Source organism: Rhinoderma darwinii, chromosome 5 (genome assembly GCF_050947455.1).
Source record: "Rhinoderma darwinii isolate aRhiDar2 chromosome 5, aRhiDar2.hap1, whole genome shotgun sequence".
Taxonomy (NCBI): domain Eukaryota; kingdom Metazoa; phylum Chordata; class Amphibia; order Anura; family Rhinodermatidae; genus Rhinoderma; species Rhinoderma darwinii.
Window position 1 is genome coordinate 16,251,145 of NC_134691.1, and position 23,065 is coordinate 16,274,209.

Genomic DNA, 23,065 nt, shown 5'->3' on the forward strand with positions numbered 1-23,065 from the left:
AGCATGGTAGCCTGCGGATGACAGATCCAACTTTATGTCATTCATCACAGGCATGCATTAAACATATTGAGCTTTTCATGACGAATCCATTAAACGGATACCATAATGGTCTATGGGCGATGAATGCACCAAACAGATGTTTAACGATGATATCCGTCACCCATAGACTATAATAGCATTCGTTTAACAGAAACTTCATGAACTTAATGACCTCTTTTCATGATGTATCCATTAAACAGATACCATTATAGTCTATGAGTGATGAATGCCACCGTCACAGCCTACATTTAAAGTATACATCGGGAGTTTTTAACGGCGTAAACGGCAAACGTAGGTCAAAAAACCTGATGTGAACATAGCCTAAGCTGTCTTTTTTCCCCCAAAACAATAACCCCAAGTTTGATAAACATTCCTGGAACTCTAATCCACCCATGCCGTTTATGGGTTTTGGTTGCCCTTCTCGGCACCCGATCCAGTTCAGCACAAAATATTCCATGTGTGGTCTGAGTAGTGATTTGTATAGAGGTAAAACTATGTTCCTGTCATCCATGCCTCATTTGAAGCATCACATGATTGTATTTGCTTTCTCAGCAGCTGCCTGGCACTGATTGCTAAACTAAAGTATAGTGTCCACCAATATCCCTAAGTCTCTTTTTAGTGGGATTTTTACGCAGTGTATTACTATTTAATACATAATTGTAGAATTTGTTTCCTCGGCTCAAGTACATAATCTTACATTTATCCTCATTAAACTTAATTTGCTATTTCAAGCTTTTCCAGCTTCCCCAAATCCCTCTGTAATATTACATTATCCTCCTATGTGTTAATTACTTTACACAGTTTAGTATCATCTGAAAATATTGAAATTATACTCTGTAAGCCCTCTACAAGGTCAATAAAAAACATATTAAGAAGAAGGAATAACCCAATACTGACCCCTGAGGTACCCCACTGGTAAATTAATTTTTCTATTTGCTACAAATGTATATCTGTTATTAGACATGTAGGTTCTACATGGCATGTCATCATTAGGGTGTCAAGTAAAGTCATTGGCAGTTGGATGGGGGGGGGGTCAAGTTTGGCTTCTGCACCAATGATTGGGACATTCAAGAGATGGAAGACCCTCAACTCTCAAAAGGGCTACTCAAGACCTTCCATTGACAAAATTAGCTTGTTGGGGTGCAAATTTTCACAAATACAGGGAACTGGAAGGCTCATTGTCTTCACTTGCTACTATAACTCCATCATTGTAGAGATTTGTATGGTCAATGGAATCAGATTGTGACCCATTTGGTAGATTATGAATGGAGTTGTGTGGCATAACTGGATCCAACTGGTAAGTAATTACTAAATGACCAGGGATTGCTAAAACCACCGGGATACCACAGACGACCATCGAATTGGGATCACCAGGGATGGACACTATATTGCAGGATCGGCAGTGATGGATACAGCGATGCAGCTACCATAAAGACCAGCTACTCAACCGATACAATACCAAATTTGGAGGACGAGAGCTGCACCTAACCATCTTCCAAGTAATGCTTGGCAACGCTCTAGTTTTAGAAGAGGAGAGTCTTATGCCATACAGCCATGGCTGTGAAACCCTACCAGGAGAGATTTGTGGCTGATCCTGGATCTGATGGGGTAAGGGGCTTTTTATCTGAACCTAATCTCCAAAGAAAAGCAGTGGGACAATGTAAGATGTTTACGAGCAGACCAGGAGTTGGGTCCATTTACATTTTGCTTTGCCTCCTTCTTCATAGGGATCGAAAATAAGCCACTGGTTCACCATAGATGGACGTTAGACCACTTAGTCACTAGGCTTGATCCAATCCACTAGATCACTAGGGTCGGTTTCAAAAAGTAAGTGGGCAACATGTTGAAAGGGAAACGTGTTCTACTATAGCTTCTTATGGCTCCAGTCAACTACATCTTGTGAGTGGTCTGAGATCTCCTATAGATCAGTGCCACCTCCTTCTGACCACCTGTTGTCCAACTATGCCCCAAAAATATGATGGTGCATAAACTGCAACTGATCATGAACACTAACGAAAGTCTGTACAGGGCCTATGTCATCAAAATATTTTTTCATTACTGGGAAGTCTTTCTACGATGCACATCAGATGTCCTTTCCGGAAGTCTCTAGTAGCAAACGTTTTTGGAGGCAAAATAAGTTTTGACGATCCCCTCCTCCCCCTAAATACATATACATGAAGCAGAGCCGCACAGTAGAGCCTGTATGTAGAGTCTCCAGTAACTTTCAGGTTTCTCTACAGTTGGAATTGACTTCCACTTGACATTGATTTTTATTTTTTTTCTTATCCCTGCAGGTGATAAAACATTTCCTCGCGCTCTGGATTTCTGCCGGTGGTTTTCTGGGAAGCCTGAGGCTGTCCCTTACGTTATCTGTGATTGCCACTGACAAGTAAGGCTATTACAGGGAGAGTTGAACGTTAATTTTCTCTGTGCAATTTAAAGTGCACCTGTCACGGCAAATTAAAATATTTCAGTTTATTTTTTTATTTGCTGGCAAATTAAAAAATATCTGCAATACACACAAACTTTTTTATTATATAATCTATAGCTCCATGAAAAATTATAAGTAAGTTTTAAGGCCCTTTTACACCGGCCGGTGCAGTGAGCCCTGATCAATGGGACAGCTCGTTGATCGGCGCTCGTTTGCTCCTGTCACACGGAGCTATGGATGGGGACGAGCGGTCGTTACTCCGATTGCTCGTCCCCATACATTATCATCATGTCGGCAGCGCGTCTCCCTGTTTACACACCAAGATGTGCTGCCGACAACGATAATATTTTACTTTTTTAAAACGATACGACCAGCAGATTATTGGGCGTTTGCTCGTTCATCTGCTGATCGTTCCCCTGTTTACACAGGGCAATTATCGGCAACGAGCGCTCCTAGAACGCTCGCCTGCCCGATAATCGTCCAGTGTAAAACCCCCTTTAGTTTTAGAAGTGTACATAGAGGAGAGGAGGCCCTGTAGAAAATATTGCCATAGTGCCCCATTAATGGTCTGGTCTACACCTCTACAAGAATGTGGGTCAGAAGGGTTTGAACAGCCCTCTACCTCCCTCCTATTGTTGTAGATGAGATGGTCGATGCAACCTGAATCATCTAGTTCCTGTACTTTGCTAATATTGTGGGCCTTTAGATAGGGAGAGCTCTACAAACCCGAAAATGGGACCAACCTGAGCTGGGCCCCTCTCTCTATTAGTGATTACATGGGTCTTTGTTCAGTTCCATTAGTCCAAACAACATTTATTTCTAATAGAAACCCATAACCTTTCCAAAATGCACTATATGGCCAAAAGTATATGGACACCTGACCCTCACACCTACAAATTGTTGGACATCCCCTTCCAAAACCATGGGTGTTAATAAAGAGTTGGGCTCCCTTTTCGCGGGTACAAGCTCCACTCTCCTGGGAAGGCTTTCCAAAAGATTTTGGAGCATGTCTGAGAATTTGTGCCCATTTAGCCAAAAAGGACATTTGTGAGTTTTTCAGCCCTCGGTCTACCACTTCAAGCCAGACATGTTGTTACTCCTAGACGCTTCGACTTTATTTTAATAGCATTTACACGTGACCAGGGCAGATTTAGCAGATAATAATATGACTTACGGGTGACTGGGGCAGATCTAATAGATAATAACACTTACAGGTGACCAGTGCAGATCTAGCAGATAATAATAGCACTTACATGTGACAAAAGCAGATCTAGCAGATAATAATAGCACTTACAGGTGACAGGGGTAGATCTAGCAGATAATAGTAGCGCTTACAGTTGACCGGTGCAAATCTGGCAAATAATAATATCACTTACATGTGACTAGAGCAGATATAGCAGATAATAATATCACTTACAGGTGACCAGTGCGGATCCAGCAGATAATAATAGCACTTACATGTGACCAGGCAAGATCTAGCAGATAATAATAGCACTTAAATGTGACCAGGCAAGATCTAGCAGATAATAATAGCACTTACAGGTGACCAGGGCAGATCTAGTAGATAATAGCACTTACAGGTAACCGGGGCAGATCTAGCAGATAATAGCACTTACAGGTGACCAGGGCAGATCTAGTAGATAATAGCACTTACAGGTAACCGGGGCAGATCTAGCAGATAATAGCACTTACAGGTGACCAGGGCAGATCTAGTAGATAATAATAGCACTTACAGGTAACCGGGGCAGATCTAGCAGATAATAGCACTTACAGGTGACCAGGGCAGATCTAGTAGATAATAATAGCACTTACAGGTAACCGGGGCAGATCTAGCAGATAATAATAGCACTTACAGGTAACCGGGGCAGATCTAGCAGATAATAGCACTTACAGGTGACCAGGGCAGATATAGTAGATAATAATAGCACTTACAGGTGACCAGGGCAGATCTAGTAGATAATAATATCACTTGCAGGTGACCGGGGCAGATGTAGCAGATAATAATAACACTTACACGTGACCAGGGTAGATCCACCAAATCTAAAGTTTCACAAACTGACTTGTGGCAAAGGTGGCACCTTATGCCTATATACTTTTCAATGTGGCAGAACATGTTATTATGGAGTTATTACTAATATTTAATACTTAGCAGCGGAGCTCCTTTCTCCTGGTAGCTATAAGAAATCCAGAAGATTATTCCCATTGTATAAGGAGGATAAGCAGCTGTCAGTTACTTCTAATAACGCTTATCAAGTATATTAAAATAAAACATTTAAGGCCTTCACAAACCTTGATCTGGCTCTGCTCGTGATGACAGAGATAAAAGGTTCTTAAAGGGTTATTCCACCTTTAGTTATACTCTGAAGTATCTCTAACATGTCATAAGAGCTGGAACCCTCTTACTTCTTTGAAGGGGTAGAAGTGGCCGGTTTCAACCTGTGTCTGATGATACACGTATGATGCATGTACCAGGGCTATGTACACATTGGTGATGTAACATTGTCCCTTTTAAGCAGTATGGGAGTGTAGAAGAGGTGTGAGTGCATTTTGTTGCCGGTACTATTGTGGGGGTACTGTCATTGTCTCTATTATGGGTCACAGTAGTTGGCACTATCCCATGGATATCCCATGATGGGTGATAAAACCCCTTTAATATATCAAGTAAGTGCTTTCCTATAGAAAGTGACTGTTGTGACACGGCCCCCGCTGCTTAACAATGTGCAGAAGAAGTACGTAGTTATCTAGCTTTCAAATGAGATGTCTATGTAGCAATGTCTAACATGAATGAATGAACAAACAAACGAATGACGGAATGCATGTACATAGAAATAAATAGATACAAAAGAATATAATATTAATTGTTAAACTACATAAAATATCAAGAATGAAATGGAACTATGATGCCTGGATAAAAAATAATGAATGAATGAATGAACGAACGAATGAACGAACGAACAAACCAGGCTATTGAATGCTGAAAAATGAAACGTTCAGTGATACACATCAATGCAAATCTTATATTAATTGTCAAACTGCATAACTTCCTAAGAATAAAGTGTGATTTCCAGCTATGAATGAAAAAATTTATACAAATGAGCGAATGAACCAGACTACTGTGGTAAAAAAAAAGAAACAAAGTGTCAACACAAATCTAATCATATTAATTGTCAAACTGCATAAAGTCATGAATGAAAGTCCAGGTATGAATGAATGAATGAATGAATGAATGAACCAAATATACAGTAAAGCAACTCACATTAATGCAAACCTCATAATATTCCTTGTCAAGCTGTGTAAAGTCTTAGGAATAAAGTCTGAATAAACACATTAAATAATTAGAGTATGTACAGTAAATATAGAGGAATGAATGAATGAATGAATGAATGAATGAATGAGACACACATGCATTTAATTGTATAATATTAATTGTCAAACTGCATAAAGTGAAGTGTGGCTTCCAGGTTTGAATGAATGAATGAATGGATTAAACAAAGGAAGGTTGAATAAATTAATGAACGAATGAACAAAAAAATAATAATTAAAGAATGAATGAATGCATGAATGAACAAGTGATACAAATTTAATAAAAATCAAATTAATTGTGCAACTACATAAGAATGACTTCTAGATCTAAATAAATAAATAAACAAAATAAAATATGGTCGAATGAATGAATAAACAAGTGAACTAAATAAATGAATGCATGAACCAGGCTATTCAAAACTAAAAAAATGTAAAACATACCAGGAAATATATAAGTGTATGTGCACACACACTAATTACGTCCGTAATTGACGGACGTATTTCGGCCGCAAGTCCCGGACCGAACACAGTGCAGAGAGCCGGGCTCCTAGCATCATACTTATGTACAATGCTAGGAGTCCCTGCCTCTCTGCAGGACAACTGTCCCGTGCTGTCATCATGTTTTCAGTAAGGGACAGTAGTTCCACGGAGAGGCAGGGACTCCTAGCATCGTACATAACTATGATGCTAGGAGCCCGGCTGCCTGCACTGTGTTCGGTCCGGGACTTGCGGCCGAAATACGTCCGTCAATTACGGACGTAATTAGTGTGTGTGCACATACCCTTAAAGGGAACCTGTCACCAGCATTTCACCTATTAAACCAGCAATACCTGGTGGTAGTAGATGAAAAATCATTTCTATATAACCTATAATTATCTTCTTAGTCGGCTCTGTAGCTTTAGTATTCAGTTTTTTTATGTTCCCGCACCGTATGCTAATGAGCAGAAAAGTCAGATCTTCATTCCTCAAGTCTTTCCGAGTTTCCCCGCCTCCTTACTTTTGATTGACAGCTCCTCGCCTTCCCCCAGCATACAGTATCCCGCACTTGTGCATTGATGTCCTCTTCTGGTCTGTGCGCACAAAGAGACACCGGATTATTACGATAAAAGGCGCAAAATGTTTGCAGACCGCTATTTACAGTCGGAGAAGGAGTTTAGGAGAGGGAATAACGGTGATGTACTTTTAAAAGCAGCGGCCAGTGAGGGATACGTAAAGTTCAATAGGTCAAATGCTGGTGACAGGTTCCCTTTAATGCAAACAGGGCTGGCCTTAGGATAGATGGCGCCCCGCGCAAAATTTTCTTTCGGCGCCCCACCCCATCATAAAAAAATGCCCCATAAAAAAGTATAATGCCCCTCCACAGTATAATGCCCTTTATAATGCCCCACATAGTAGAATGCCCTTTATAATGCCCCCACATAGTATAATACCCCGTTTAGTGCCCCCCACACAGTATAATGTCCCCTAAGTGCCATACACAGTATAATGTCCCCTAAGTGCCACACACAGTGTAATGTCCCCTAAGTGCCACACACAGTATAATGTCCCCTAAGTGCCACACACAGTATATTGCCCCCTGTAGTGCCCCTACACAGTATAATGTGCCCTTAGTGGCCCCCACACAGTATAATGCCCCCTTAGTGGGCCCCACACAGTATAGTGTCCCCCTCCACTAGGTGCCACACACAGCCCCCCTTGTAGATAGTGCCCCCCCGTAGATTGTGCCATACAGCCCCCCTGTCGATTGTGCCATACAGCCCACACCTCCCCCTTGTAGACAGTGCCCCCCACCTCCCCTTTGTAGATAGTGACATACAGCCCCCACCTCCCCATTGTAAACAGTGCTATACAGCCACCCACCTCCCCGAAGTAGACAGTGCCCCCCACCTCCTCCGTGTAGACTGTACCTGCCGAACAAATAAACATATTGTACTCACCTAGGCCCCGTTCCCGCGACGAACGGAGCTGCTCCACAACGCCGACAGGATCCTTGCGTAGGCCGGCGTGATCCAGTCATCAGGCCAGCCTGCAAAGGGATCCAGTCCGTGTGCCTGGCCTGTAGCCTAGTAAATGGCAGAGCTCTGTCATAGGATTCAATAATATCTGCGTCCTAAAGACGCAGATACTATTGAATTGCAGCGTCGCTACCATCGTAGCAGCCATAGCGGCTGCTAGTGGCACCACCCGGCATGGGGGGGGCCCGTCCCGTCAGGCAGCAAGGGCGCCCTCGTGCCCGGTGCTGCCACTAGTAGCTGCTATGGCTGCTACAATGATAGTTACACCACAGAGCAGAGAAGGAGCGCCCTGGCGGAAAGACAGCTGCAGAGTCGCCGGACTCTGGCGCTTCACAAACACAAGCAGGGGAAGGGAGCCAGCGCAGCGCCCCCTTCCACCTGCTGGATGATGCGACCTGTGCGATGGCACAGGTCGCACACCCCAAAGGCCGGCCCTGAATGCAAACCTCATAATATTGTTTGTCAAACTGAATAAAGTCCTAAGAATGAAGTGTAATGAAATGCATGAATGAATGAATGAATGAATGAATGAATGAATGAATGAATGAATGAACTAGGCTATTAAAAAAATGTACCTTTCAGTAACTCACAGATCCATTCAAATCGCATCATATTCCTTGTCCAACTGCACAGTCATACGAATGAAGTGACTTCCAGGTCTGAATAAATTTAAAGAAAAAAGAATATGTATATACTGAGGAATGAATGAAATAGAAAAATTTATCATACAGCGACACACATCTCTTCAATCATATTATATCCATTATAAAACTGCAGAAAGTTGTATCAAGGATGAAGTGTAATTTCCAAGAGAGAAAGGAAGATGAATTGGTTGGGTTGGGCTGGGTTCACACGTGGCGGAATTTCACTTAAATTCCGCTGCGGACACTCCGCAGCGTTAATCCGCAGCGGAGCCGTTTCTCCATTGACTTCCACTTCTATTTAGAAGTGTTCGTTTAGACGATGCGTAACATTCCGCTGCGGAGCATAGGCTGCGGAGCGGAATTTGGTGTCCGCAGCATGCTCTGTCTGTTGCGGAGCAGTGGCGGACTCATGGCGGAATTTCTCCATTGACTTCAATGGAGATTCTAAGTTCCGCAATGAAGTCCGCAGCTGTCATGCACATGTTATGTGTGCTGCGGATGCGTCTTGCTTTTTTGCCATGACATTTCTTCATTCTGGCTGGACCTATGTATTTCTAGGTCTACAGCCAGACTGAGGAAGTCAATGGGGCTCCCGTAATGACGGGAGCGTTGCTAGGAGACGTCAGTAAATAGTCACTGTCCAGGGTGCTGAAAGAGTTACGCGATCGGCAGTAACTGTTTCTGCACCCTGGACAGTGACTACCGATCACAATATACAGCAACCTGTAAAAAAATATAAGTTCATACTTACCGAGAACTCCCTGCTTCTGTCTCCAGTCCGGCCTCCCAGGATGACGTTTCAGTCTAAGTGACAGCTGCAGCCAATCACAGGCCAAGCACAGGCTGCAGTGGTCACATGGACTGCCGCGTCATCCAGGGAGGTCGGGCTGGATGCCGAAAGAGGGACGCGTCACCAAGACAACGGCCGGTAAGTATGAAATTCGTTTACTTTCACTAGGGAAAGTGCTGTCCCTTCTCTCTATCCTGCACTGATAGGGAGAAGGGAAGCACTTTTCCCGCAGTCCGCAGCAGCTAGTCCGCATCAATGTACTGCACATTTTGTGCAGATCCGCAGCAGAATCTGCAACGCAGATTCTGTGCGGCATTGATGCGGACAGTTGCGGAGGAAATCCGCCACGTGTGGTCATGCCCTTAATGAATGAAAGAACAAACAAACAAATGAATGAATGAACCAGGATAGTGAAAAATATAACATATTAATATTATTAGCCAAATTGCATAAAGTTTTAAGAATGAAGTGTAACTTCCAGGTCTGATGAATGTAATAATTAGAGACTGTATGAATAAAAGAATGAATGCACAAATGAATGAATGAATGCACGAACGAATGAATGAATGTCAAATACTGCAACTCATCCATCCAATTATCAACGAATCATCATCAACCTGCATACAGTCTGGAGTATAAAGTGTTATAGTATGGCCAAGGGATTGAATGAATGAATCAATGAGGCTATTGAATGCTTATAGAATTTAACATCTAGCAATTCACACATCCACTCAAATTGCACAATATTCTTTGTCAAATGGCATAAAGTTTTAAGAATGAAGTGTATCTTTCAGGACTGAGTGAATGTAATAATTAGAGATGTATGTATAAAAGAATGAATGAATGAATGAATGAATGAATGAATGAATGAATGAATGAATGAAAAATCCTTCATTCATTCATGTAATATTTATTAACAAACTGCATATTAAGGCCCAATGCCGTGCCCATAATCACAGTCCGCGACTAAGAGGACGGACGGCCGCCGTCAGACACCCGCATTTTCGGCCCGTATTCCCATATAAAGTATGGGAGCACGGTTCATAAAAAGCAAAAGATAGGATGTGTCCTATCTTTTGCGGAGGCTTTCTACAGCCCGGAAACCTTCCCGCAAAAATATGGGAAGGCGTCTGTGATTAATAGAAATGAATGGGTCCGTAATTGCGGACCGTAATTACAGTCCGCAATTACGGACAAATTCTATGGTCCTGTGCATGAGGCCTAAGGCTGGATTCACACGAGCACATTACGTCCGTAATGGACGGAACGTATTGCGGCCGCCAGTCCTGGACCGAACACAGTGCAGGGAGCCGGGCTCCTAGCATCATAGTTATGTACGACGCTAGGAGTCCCTGCCTCTCCATGGAACTGCTGTCCCGTACTGAAAACATGATAAGGCTGGGTTCACACACCCTATTTACGGACGTAATTTGAGCGTTTTAACCTCGAATTACGTCCGAAAATACGGCTCCAATGCGCCGGCAAACATCTGCCCATTCATTTGAATGGGCTTTACGATGTACTGTGCCGACGGTCATTTTTTTTACGCGCTGCTGTCAAAAGACGACGCGTAAAAAAGACGCCCGCGTCAAAGGAGTGCCTGTCACTTCTTGGGACGTAATTGGAGCCGTTTTCCATTGGCACCATAGAAAAACAGCTCCAATTACATCCGTAATGGACGCAGCGAAAAACGCCGGCAACATGCCATTACGTCTGAAATTCAGGATCTGTATTCTCCTGAAAACAGCTCCGTGATTTCAGCCGTAATGGACGCTGCCGTGTGAACAGTACGGGACAGTTGTCCGGCAGCAAGGCAGGGACTCCTAGCGTCGTACATAACTATGATGCTAGGAGCCCGGCTCCCTGCACTGTGTTCGGTCCGGGACTTGCGGCCGAAATAGCGGCCGAAATACGTTCCGTCCTTTACGGACATAACATGCTCGTGTGAATCCAGCCTAAGGATGAAAGAAAGGAAAGTTAGTTGATTGATTGATTGATTGATTGATTGATTGATTGATTGATTGATTGATTGGACTAAACCAGGTTATTGAATGCCGAAAAACATACCATACGGCAACTCACAAATCCATTGAAATGATATAATATCCATATTCAATCTGTGTAACGTAAAATGAGTTGCTCATAAATTCTTTCCTGGCCTCTTGTACTCCCCCACCCTCTCCTCTGAAGATCTATCCGGTTTTCCCACTATCCCAGCGTGTGACTTGAGTGTCAGCAGAGATTCCAGCAGTCAGTCCCAGCTCAGCAGGACACATGTAAGAGGAGATGTCTTTTCCTTGGTCCTGTATCCCTCTCCAGACTCTGGAATGTGCGCTCAGTCTTCAGATTTCCTGTTGAACTGTATAGATTTCCTGAAATCCGTCCTTTCCACCCTAGGGCTTTCCAGGCCGGCTCTCCCTCTCTCCTTCCTCTCTCCCTCTCTCCTTCCTCTTTCCCTCTCTCCTTCCTCTATCACATGGTAGATTTTCCTTCCTGTTCTCCTCCAGCTGAAGTGTGAGCAGACAGGAGAGGACATTGAATGGATGTAATCCTGTGCTAGGACTTCTCTGGGTCTGGACATCTCTGGGATATCTGGATTGCACATCCGCCGCTGAGCTCAGATTTTTGCACTTTTGGATCATGGAATAATGGATTTAAATCTGGGGCACAAACTTGGAATGGAAATTCGAGCTGAACATATCCTGGTAAGTTCTGCTCCGGCTAGGCGTGGTTACTATTGTGCTAACTTTACCAAATCTTAAGCAATTATCCAGATGTAGCAGAGCTGAATTTGTCAATGAACTGTGCCTTTTGTGCATTGAGACAACTTTCTGAGTAAGGGTTTACCTGCAGTCCTATGTAAAACCAAAGACCCCACTCGTAGTTATAGGCGCATGAGTTGTAAATTAGGTATGCTACATACTCAACTCTGATGCATTTGAGAAACACAACTCCATAGCATCCAACAATCTTGGCTCTGAGATTCAGAGGTTGCAAATATGTTGTCTAGTTATGCAACACCCAGAGACTAACATTAGCGAAACTGCGATCTACCGCAATTACAAAATGCGATAAGCCGGACGTGTAAAATCGCCATGGCCCCACTGCTTTAATATAACTCAGGGGGTTTACCTGTAGTCCTATGTAAAAACCCAGATCATCCACATATTGTGATATGCCAATTTAGTTGTAGCAAATGACTAACTCAGTTTTGCTTCATTCTCGGCTCTGCTGCATCTGTATAGCTGTATAGTATCCAATAATCTCACCTCTGATTTGTAGTTGCAACAATGTCGTATTCTTGCAATCCCAAAACCACAGAATCACCCCCCTCTTCAATTTCTTGAGACTCCTGTAGGCGAATATGAGCAGCAATAACGCACTGTGATCTCCTGCAATCCCCAAGTGCGATAATCATGAGGCATAAAATCGCCATACTCCCATGGCCTGAAGATAACGCAGTGCGTTTACCTGCAGTCCTATGTAAAACCTCAGATCCTCTACACACTGTGATATTCTCGTAAGTTGTGCCAAATAACTAAGTCAGTTTCGCTACATGTTCCGCTGTACTGCATCTGAAAAACAAAGCTCTAGAGTATCAAACAAGCTCAACACTGCTACATATGACAAAGTTAGATTTGCTGCATAAAGAAAACAAGCTTACATCTACCTCTATCACATATATATGTAGAAGAGCTTACACTCTAAACACTCAGTAACGCTATAGCGTGCTGGGGTCTGAAACACTGCAAAAGTTGAGGAGCTTTCATCTATTATTTTTTTTTTGCTAATTTTTTAACGTTAATTATATCAAATTTTAATTTATTATTATTATGTTATTATTTTTATCTTTATTATTATTATGTTATTATTTTTATCTTTATTATTATTATGTTATTATTTTTATCTTTATTATTATTATGTTATGTTATTATTATCTTTTTTATTATTATTATGTTGTTGTTGTTGTTGTTGTTATTATTATTATCTTTATTATTATTATGTTATTATTATCTTTATTATTATTATGTTGTTATTATTATTATTATTATCTTTATTATTATTATGTTTTTTTACTTTGGCTGTGGGTCCCTCTCTGGTACTCTTCTGTACTGAATGACTTTTTGGGCACTGTAGGGTGGTATCATTCAGATAGAAACTGTATAGTGTTTTGGCCACTTTATAGCACTGTAGTATATAATATATAACACTGTTTTTGGCACTGAATAGCATTTTTGTTAGGGTTTATTCACACGAACGTGGGGAAACTCGGATGTGAAAAACAGCCATTTTTCACGTCCGAGTAACACCTGTGCGGGTCCCGTTTTCACAGATCTCCATAGACTTGGGTCAAAGGAGGGAAACGTGAAAACGGATGAAAATAGGACATGTTCTATTTTTTCAACGGACCCTTCACACGGTCCATTGAAACAACGGCCCCCCTGAAATACATGCGTCCGTGTGGCGGAAGTTGTTTTAAAAGCCGTCACATAGACGTACTGAACGTTCGTGTGAATAAGCCATTATTGGGCATTGAATGGCACTACTATTTGGCAGCTGTACGATGGCATCATTCAGATATGCACCGTATAGCAAGCATTTGAATTTTGGGCACTTTATTGTAATCGATTGTAGGGTATGTAGAACAGTTTTGGAGCACCTTATGACGTATACATCTCTCTCTGCACAAAGGTGCCAATATAGCCTGGGAATTCTCCTCCTGTTTGGTTAGGGTCTACATACTGACTTTCCTTTCACAACTTTAAAGGGGTTATGTGGGGACCAAAAATTATTATCAGTGTAGTCCCTGCAGTATGTGACACACTCGCTAATATACATTCCAGTCCCCGTCGTCCTGATTCTGAGGTTTTTATAGCGCTGCCGCGGGACCGGAAGTCTTCTTTGATGACGATACGACTCTTCACCATGGGACCGGCCCCGCTGTACTCCATGTACTTGCTGTACTACTGCTATATTAGCGAGTGTGTCACATACTGCAGGGACTACACTGCTAATAAATTTTGGTCCCCATATAACCCCTTTAAACTGCAATTGTAACATAAAAATCATAGTCACGTGACTTGGACATGACTTCGGGATATTTGTGTTTATATTTTAGTAGAACCTACTGTCCTCTAAGTTGCAACTTTTTGACTTTTTTTGTATGAAATATTCCAGAATTCTGTATACATCAGTCTGACCCAAACGTATAGAAAGAGTTCTATGTTTCCAGTCTATCGAATCCTCTCTGAGCTACACACAGAGTCTTGTCCTGGATCATTGAGTTTTGTAACGGGCATCAACAGAAATCATAGGCACCCTAGCAAAACTCAGAATGGGCCCAACTGAGCGCCCCACCAAATGTACTACTCGAAATTACGGTAATGGTACTATCCACCATATAATTTTTAGGTCCCAAATTATCTGTATATGGGGTAGGGGGGCTCTGTTTTTCTAACTTGACAAATTATATAATTCTGTCTGCATGCAGCCACCACTAGGGGGGGCTAACCGCATACAGATTTACACAATTTGTATTGATTTCAATGGAAGCTGTTCAAATTTGTGTGCAGTGAGCTCCCCCTAGTGGTGACTGCAGGTAGCCGCTATGACAGTGTCACAACAAGCAGGGGAAACAGTTCAGTGCCAGATACCCTCCCACCAGGAACCTCATAGTATGGTTGGGACCAGGGGCGGACATAGACAGCATGCGGGCCCCTTACTAATGTCGGTTACAGTCCGCCAATAATTGTGAGCCATTGTCATTGGCTCAATCCATAGACAATACAGGCTGCTTTATAGGCTGGATTCACACGAGCATGTTCAGTCCGTAAAGGACGGAACGTATTTCGGCCGCAAGTACCGGACAGAACACAGTGCAGGGAGCCGGGCTCCTAGCATCATAGTTATGTACGACACTAGGAGTCCCTGCCTCTCCGTGGAACTACTGTCCCTTACTGAAAACATGATTACAGTACGGGACAGTTGTCCCGCAGCGAGGCAGGGACTCCTAGCGTCGTACATAACTATGATGCTAGGAGCCCGGCTCCCTGCAGTGTGTTCGGTCCGGGACTTGCGGCCGAAATACGTTCCGTCCTTCACGGACCGAACATGCTCGTGTGAATCCAGCCTAAGGTGGCAGTAAACTGACTGGGCCCCTGTGCAGCTGAACAGGTCTCACATAGGATATATCCGCCCCTGGTAGGGACACCACTGGTTTTAGACCAAGGGCAAAGCTTATTTTCATTCACTGACAGAAAGCAAAGATCTAGAAAAATCCAAAGAATTCTGCAGTAAAGGATATTTATTTCATGCAGGAATTGCTTGTTAACATTCTTGGTTTCCTGTGATGATGTTTCTTCTTGTGAACAGTTGATGTTCTCACCATTGATTTCCTGACATAAGGAGGAGCTGTTTATATATAATATACAATGTAGTCACATGGGATCTCGCGCTGCAGGATCCTGGATACAATACACGGCAATTATCCACTGGTGAAGTCTCCGGATTGAAGTTCTTACGGGTCTCAGATGAACAGGAGCACTGACCAGAATGAATATATATATATCTGTGCTGACTCTGATACTGACACAATAAACCAGCATGCACTTGTGTAGTAAAAGCCAGGAATGGTAGAGAACGGCCGATGGATCAAAAGAAAGTATCCGGGGAAATTATACTTAGCAATTTACAAGACACATTTGTTACCAGCAAATGGCCCAAGTACTTAGTGATCCCCCTCTTATCCTGCACAAGGAGCACTCAGACCATCCCATCAATGAATGGTGACACCCCCATTAATATTCAAGTACACAGGGGGCAGTATTATAGTAGTTATATTCTTGTATAAAGGGGCAGTATTATAGTAGTTATATTCTTGTATATAGGGAGCAGTATTATAGTAGTTATATTCTTGTATATAGGGAGCAGTATTATAGTAGTTATATTCTTGTATATAGGGAGCAGTATTATAGTAGTTATATTCTTGTATATAGGGGCAGTATTATAGTAGTTATATTCTTGTATATAGGGAGCAGTATTATAGTAGTTATATTCTTGTATATAGGGGGCAGTATTATAGTAGTTATATTCTTGTATATAGGAGGCAGTATTATAGTAGTTATATTCTTGTATATAGGGGGCAGTATTATAGTAGTTATATTCTTGTATATAGAGGCAGTATTATAGTAGTTATATTCTTGTACATAGGGGGCAGTATTATAGTAGTTATATTCTTGTATACAGGAGCAGTAATATAGTAGTTATATTCTTGTATATAGGAGCAGTATTATAGTAGTTATATTCTTGTATATAGGAGGCAGTATTATAGTAGTTATATTCTTGTATATAGGGGGCAGTATTATAGTAGTTATATTCTTGTATATAGGAGGCAGTATTATAGTAGTTATATTCTTGTATATAGGGGGCAGTATTATAGTAGTTATATTCTTGTATATAGGAGGCAGTATTATAGTAGTTATATTCTTGTATATAGGAGGCAGTATTATAGTAGTTATATTCTTGTACATAGGAGGCAGTATTATAGTAGTTATATTCTTGTATATAGGGGACAGTATTATAGTAGTTATATTCTTGTATATAGGTGCAGTATTATAGTAGTTATATTCTTGTATATAGGGGTAGTATTATTGTAGTTATATTCTTGTATATAGGGGCAGTATTATAGTAGTTATATTCTTGTATATAGGGGACAGTATTATAGTAGTTATATTCTTGTATAGAGGGGCAGTATTATAGTAGATATATTCTTGTATATAGGGAGCAGTATTATAGTAGTTATATTCTTGTATATAGAGGACAGTATTATAGTAGTTATATTCTTGTATATAGAGGACAGTATTATAGTAGTTATATTCTTGTATATAGGAGCAGTATTATAGTAGTTATATTCTTGTATATAGGGGGCAGTATTGTAGTAGTTATATTCTTGTATATAGGGGCAGTATTATAGTAGTTATATTCTTGTATATAGGGGCAGTATTATAGTAGTTATATTCTTGTATATAGGGGGCAGTATTATAGTAGTTTTATTCTTGTACATAGGGGGCAGTATTATAGTAGTTATTAGTTATATTCTTGTACATAGGGGGCACTATTATAGTATAGTCTTGTAAATAGGAGGCAGTGTTATATAGTGAAAATGATAAAAATTTCCCTTAGGCTAAATTCAGACGAGCGTGTGCAACCTCGGATGTGAAAAGCGTAAATTTTTCACGTCCGAGATGCAGCCGTGCGGGCCGCGCTATCAGGAATCCGTGAAAACGCAAGAAAATAGGACATGTCCTATATTTCCACGGACTCTTCACACGCTTCGTTGAAACAACGGCTGTGTGAACACCCCATTTAAATACATGTGTCCGTGTGACAGCCGTTTTCTAACGGCTGTCACACGGACGAGTTACACGCTCATGCTAATATAGTAATATCATGTTTTAAGTAGATTTTTCTGTTGGTCACTGGAATTTGTGTGAACAAATCATTTAAGGGTCACTTGAGAAATGTAAACATACAAATGAAACTTTAATGTTTTAGCAGAAGAAGCTACATCTGGAATCACATCTCTGGAGAAGGTGAATGTTAAATGCTTTGCGTTGTGGAAACTAGCGTGCCGGGATCCTCGTGTCCGTGTTTTAATAAGATCCTGCAGACTGATTGCCTAATGTACTTGGCAAATATAAACCGTAATTTACACTCTATTTTACATGTCTGGTAGAACATCCTAAATGTAGACGTAAAGGTAGAGACACTTAAAAGGAGAACTCTTGACTTACAGATGTAGCAGAGCTGACTTTCTCACTGGACACCGCTCTCTCTAGTGCCCTGTGATAAATGATTGATTACAGATTATTTACTTGGTTTACATACAGTTCTATGAAAAACCATAGATATCATATCTTACCACCATGAACTGTGCTAGATGATAAACTTAGCTCTGCTACTTTTGTATGATCAGATGCGTATTTTGAAGCTCTTGGGCCCCGTTGCAAATTCTCTAACAGACCCCCCACCGTCTATGTGCCATTTTTAATACTCAAAATTTTTGCGGTTCGCGTCACACCTTTCAGCAAAATGGAAGAGGGGAGAAGAGGAGATTAAAAATTAAAAAAAATACCATACTTACCTGGTTTCACATAGCGACGCGTCCCTGCCGACCTCCTGAGATTTTGTTCTGTCCCATGTAACCACTACCTCGACGCGTCCCAGATGGACTCCTAAGATGACGCCATTTTCTCCAATGTGACTGCTGCAGCCAATAACAGGCTCCAGCGGTCACATGGGACAAAACATTGTCGTCTCAGGAGTCCGGCAGGGACGCGTCACTACGGTTGACAAGGGGTGGTGAGTATAGTATTTTTTTATTTTAGGGATGAAATTGCAATTGCCCCTATTGCCCTGTTTGACTCTCTCTGATGTCTTCTAGGACTGTAAACAAATTGGCAATCGGGACACGTGCGATTCGTGGCAAATTTATTTGTACCGAATAGAATTGAATAGCCGAATCGACCCCGAAACGAATTTCATGGAAATTTGCTCAACTCTAGTGAGGCTGTTTCTATAAAAATAAAAAAACATTTCTAATCTCGTCCCCATGAATTAGTGATCATTACCAATAATGTTTCCCTTGGTCACTGGGGCCAAAAGTAGTCATAGGCTGTTTTATGACCCTGTATATTTTGAGTATGATCTGCCCTTTTTGGTTAACAAGTCAAATGTCACTTCTAAAAACAGCATTTTTACAACTTGTTGTGCTTGCTGCGGAAGTTTATGGACTACTTCCCCATCCTGGCACAGGAAGTCGCTCACGGCGTCTGGTGATCTGCCCATCCAGCAGCTTGAGGAAACCACTTAAGGAAATAAATAACATTCTTCTATTGACTCGCAGAAGTACAAATGCCCCGCACCTCCCAGATATTCATTATACTGGATCCGAGCTCCTCTATGGCGTTCTATTCTCCACTGACGTGTCTTATTTGATTCTGACATATAGAGTTGCATTAAAGTGATCCTGCGTTTTTACAAAACAGCGCCCAAGGAACTGAATCAGGATGAGGTGAAACTTTGTAATATATACACCTGTACGGATTCTGCAGACACAAACATAGGACCCGCTCTCAGCCGAGCCGTCAGTTCAGCTGAACTGACTGAATTGGCGCATAGCGAACGATACAGCTTCTATGTATAGAGGATACATATAAAGAGGCTACATATAAAGAGGATACATATAAAGAGGATACGTATAAAGAGGCTACGTATAAAGAGGATACGTATAAAGAGGCTACATATAAAGAGGCTACGTATAAAGAGGCTACGTATAAAGAGGCTACGTATAAAGAGGCTACGTATAAAGAGGCTACGTATAAAGAGGATACGTATAAAGAGGATACGTATAAAGAGGATACGTATAAAGAGGATACGTATAAAGAGGCTACGTATAAAGAGGATACGTATAAAGAGGATACGTATAAAGAGGATACGTATAAAGAGGATACGTATAAAGAGGCTACGTATAAAGAGGCTACGTATAAAGAGGATACGTATAAAGAGGCTACGTATAAAGAGGCTACGTATAAAGAGGATACGTATAAAGAGGCTACGTATAAAGAGGATACGTATAAAGAGGATACGTATAAAGAGGATACGTATAAAGAGGATACGTATAAAGAGGCTACGTATAAAGAGGATACGTATAAAGAGGATACGTATAAAGAGGCTACGTATAAAGAGGCTACGTATAAAGAGGATACGTATAAAGAGGATACGTATAAAGAGGATACGTATAAAGAGGCTACGTATAAAGAGGATACGTATAAAGAGGATACGTATAAAGAGGCTACGTATAAAGAGGCTACGTATAAAGAGGATACATATAAAGAGGATACGTATAAAGAGGATACGTATAAAGAGGCTACGTATAAAGAGGCTACGTATAAAGAGGCTACGTATAAAGAGGATACGTATAAAGAGGCTACGTATAAAGAGGATACGTATAAAGAGGATACGTATAAAGAGGATACGTATAAAGAGGATACGTATAAAGAGGCTACGTATAAAGAGGCTACGTATAAAGAGGCTACGTATAAAGAGGCTACGTATAAAGAGGCTACGTATAAAGAGGATACGTATAAAGAGGATACGTATAAAGAGGCTACGTATAAAGAGGATACGTATAAAGAGGATACGTATAAAGAGGATACGTATAAAGAGGCTACGTATAAAGAGGATACGTATAAAGAGGATACGTATAAAGAGGCTACGTATAAAGAGGATACGTATAAAGAGGATACGTATAAAGAGGCTACGTATAAAGAGGATACGTATAAAGAGGATACGTATAAAGAGGATACGTATAAAGAGGATACGTATAAAGAGGCTACGTATAAAGAGGATACGTATAAAGAGGCTACGTATAAAGAGGATACGTATAAAGAGGATACGTATAAAGAGGATACGTATAAAGAGGCTACGTATAAAGAGGATACGTATAAAGAGGCTACGTATAAAGAGGCTACGTATAAAGAGGATACGTATAAAGAGGATACGTATAAAGAGGATACGTATAAAGAGGATACGTATAAAGAGGATACGTATAAAGAGGATACGTATAAAGAGGCTACGTATAAAGAGGCTACGTATAAAGAGGATACGTATAAAGAGGCTACGTATAAAGAGGCTACGTATAAAGAGGATACGTATAAAGAGGATACGTATAAAGAGGCTACGTATAAAGAGGATACGTATAAAGAGGCTACGTATAAAGAGGATACGTATAAAGAGGATACGTATAAAGAGGCTACGTATAAAGAGGCTACGTATAAAGAGGATACGTATAAAGAGGCTACGTATAAAGAGGATACGTATAAAGAGGCTACGTATAAAGAGGATACGTATAAAGAGGATACGTATAAAGAGGCTACGTATAAAGAGGCTACGTATAAAGAGGATACGTATAAAGAGGCTACGTATAAAGAGGATACGTATAAAGAGGATACGTATAAAGAGGATACGTATAAAGAGGATACGTATAAAGAGGATACGTATAAAGAGGATACGTATAAAGAGGCTACGTATAAAGAGGATACGTATAAAGAGGCTACGTATAAAGAGGCTACGTATAAAGAGGATACGTATAAAGAGGATACGTATAAAGAGGCTACGTATAAAGAGGATACGTATAAAGAGGCTACGTATAAAGAGGCTACGTATAAAGAGGATACGTATAAAGAGGATACGTATAAAGAGGCTACGTATAAAGAGGCTACGTATAAAGAGGCTACGTATAAAGAGGCTACGTATAAAGAGGCTACGTATAAAGAGGATACGTATAAAGAGGATACGTATAAAGAGGCTACGTATAAAGAGGCTACGTATAAAGAGGATACGTATAAAGAGGCTACGTATAAAGAGGATACGTATAAAGAGGATACGTATAAAGAGGCTACGTATAAAGAGGCTACGTATAAAGAGGATACGTATAAAGAGGCTACGTATAAAGAGGATACGTATAAAGAGGATACGTATAAAGAGGCTACGTATAAAGAGGATACGTATAAAGAGGATACGTATAAAGAGGCTACGTATAAAGAGGCTACGTATAAAGAGGCTACGTATAAAGAGGATACGTATAAAGAGGATACGTATAAAGAGGCTACGTATAAAGAGGCTACGTATAAAGAGGATACATATAAAGAGGCTACGTATAAAGAGGATACGTATAAAGAGGATACGTATAAAGAGGCTACGTATAAAGAGGATACGTATAAAGAGGATACGTATAAAGAGGCTACGTATAAAGAGGATACGTATAAAGAGGATACGTATAAAGAGGATACGTATAAAGAGGATACGTATAAAGAGGATACGTATAAAGAGGCTACGTATAAAGAGGATACATAGAAGCTGTTTTGGAACAATTAAACATTTTTAATAAAAGTAAATTTAAAAATGTTTAAAATCCCAAAAAACTTTGATTTAATAAAAAAAAAAAAACCTTGTAAAAGTGTACACAATGTCTCACCAAAGACGTGCTCCTCAGTGTGCAGGAGCTGAAGTGCTAGACTAAGAAGCTACATTATAGAGTAGACACCTATATTACAAACTAGGTAATTATGCAATTCTTTAACTATATATAACAGACTAGGTACCTATGTTATACACTAGGGGACTATGTTATACACTAGGGGACTATGTTATACACTAGGGGACTATGTTATAGACTAGGGGACTATGTTATAGACTAGGGGACTATGTTATAGACTAGGGGACTATGTTATACACTAGGGGACTATGTTATAGACTAGGGGACTATGTTATAGACTAGGGGACTATGTTATAGACTAGGGGACTATGTTATAGACTAGGGGACTATGTTATAGACTAGGGGACTATGTTATACACTAGGAGACTATGTTATACACTAGGGGACTATGTTATACACTAGGTGACTATGTTATACACTAGGGGACAATGTTATAGACTAGGGGACTATGTTATACACTAGGGGACTATGTTATACACTAGGGGACTATGTTATACACTAGGGGACTATGTTATAGACTAGGGGACTATGTTATACACTAGGGGACTATGTTATACACTAGGGGACTATGTTATACACTAGGGGACTATGTTATACACTAGGGGACTATGTTATACACTAGGGGACTATGTTATACACTAGGTGACTATGTTATACACTAGGGGACTATGTTATAGACTAGGGGACTATGTTATACACTAGGGGACTATGTTATACACTGGGGGACTATGTTATACACTAGGGGACTATGTTATACACTAGGGGACTATGTTATAGACTAGGGGA

General features: G+C 40.8%; 1 protein-coding gene across 2 annotated transcripts in view; it reads left to right on the plus strand.

Annotated features, from left to right (window-relative positions):
- Positions 1 to 11,745: 11,745 nt before the first annotated feature.
- The window catches only part of ASAP1 (ArfGAP with SH3 domain, ankyrin repeat and PH domain 1), a 239,949-nt gene continuing 228,629 nt past the window's right edge, over positions 11,746 to 23,065 (plus strand). The window contains exon 1 of one of the 2 annotated variants that reach the window (XM_075825722.1): positions 11,746 to 11,927. The gene's annotated coding sequence lies outside the window, so the exon portion shown is untranslated. The remainder of the gene's footprint in view (positions 11,928 to 23,065) is intronic. The other variant, XM_075825724.1, reaches the window with a different exon arrangement.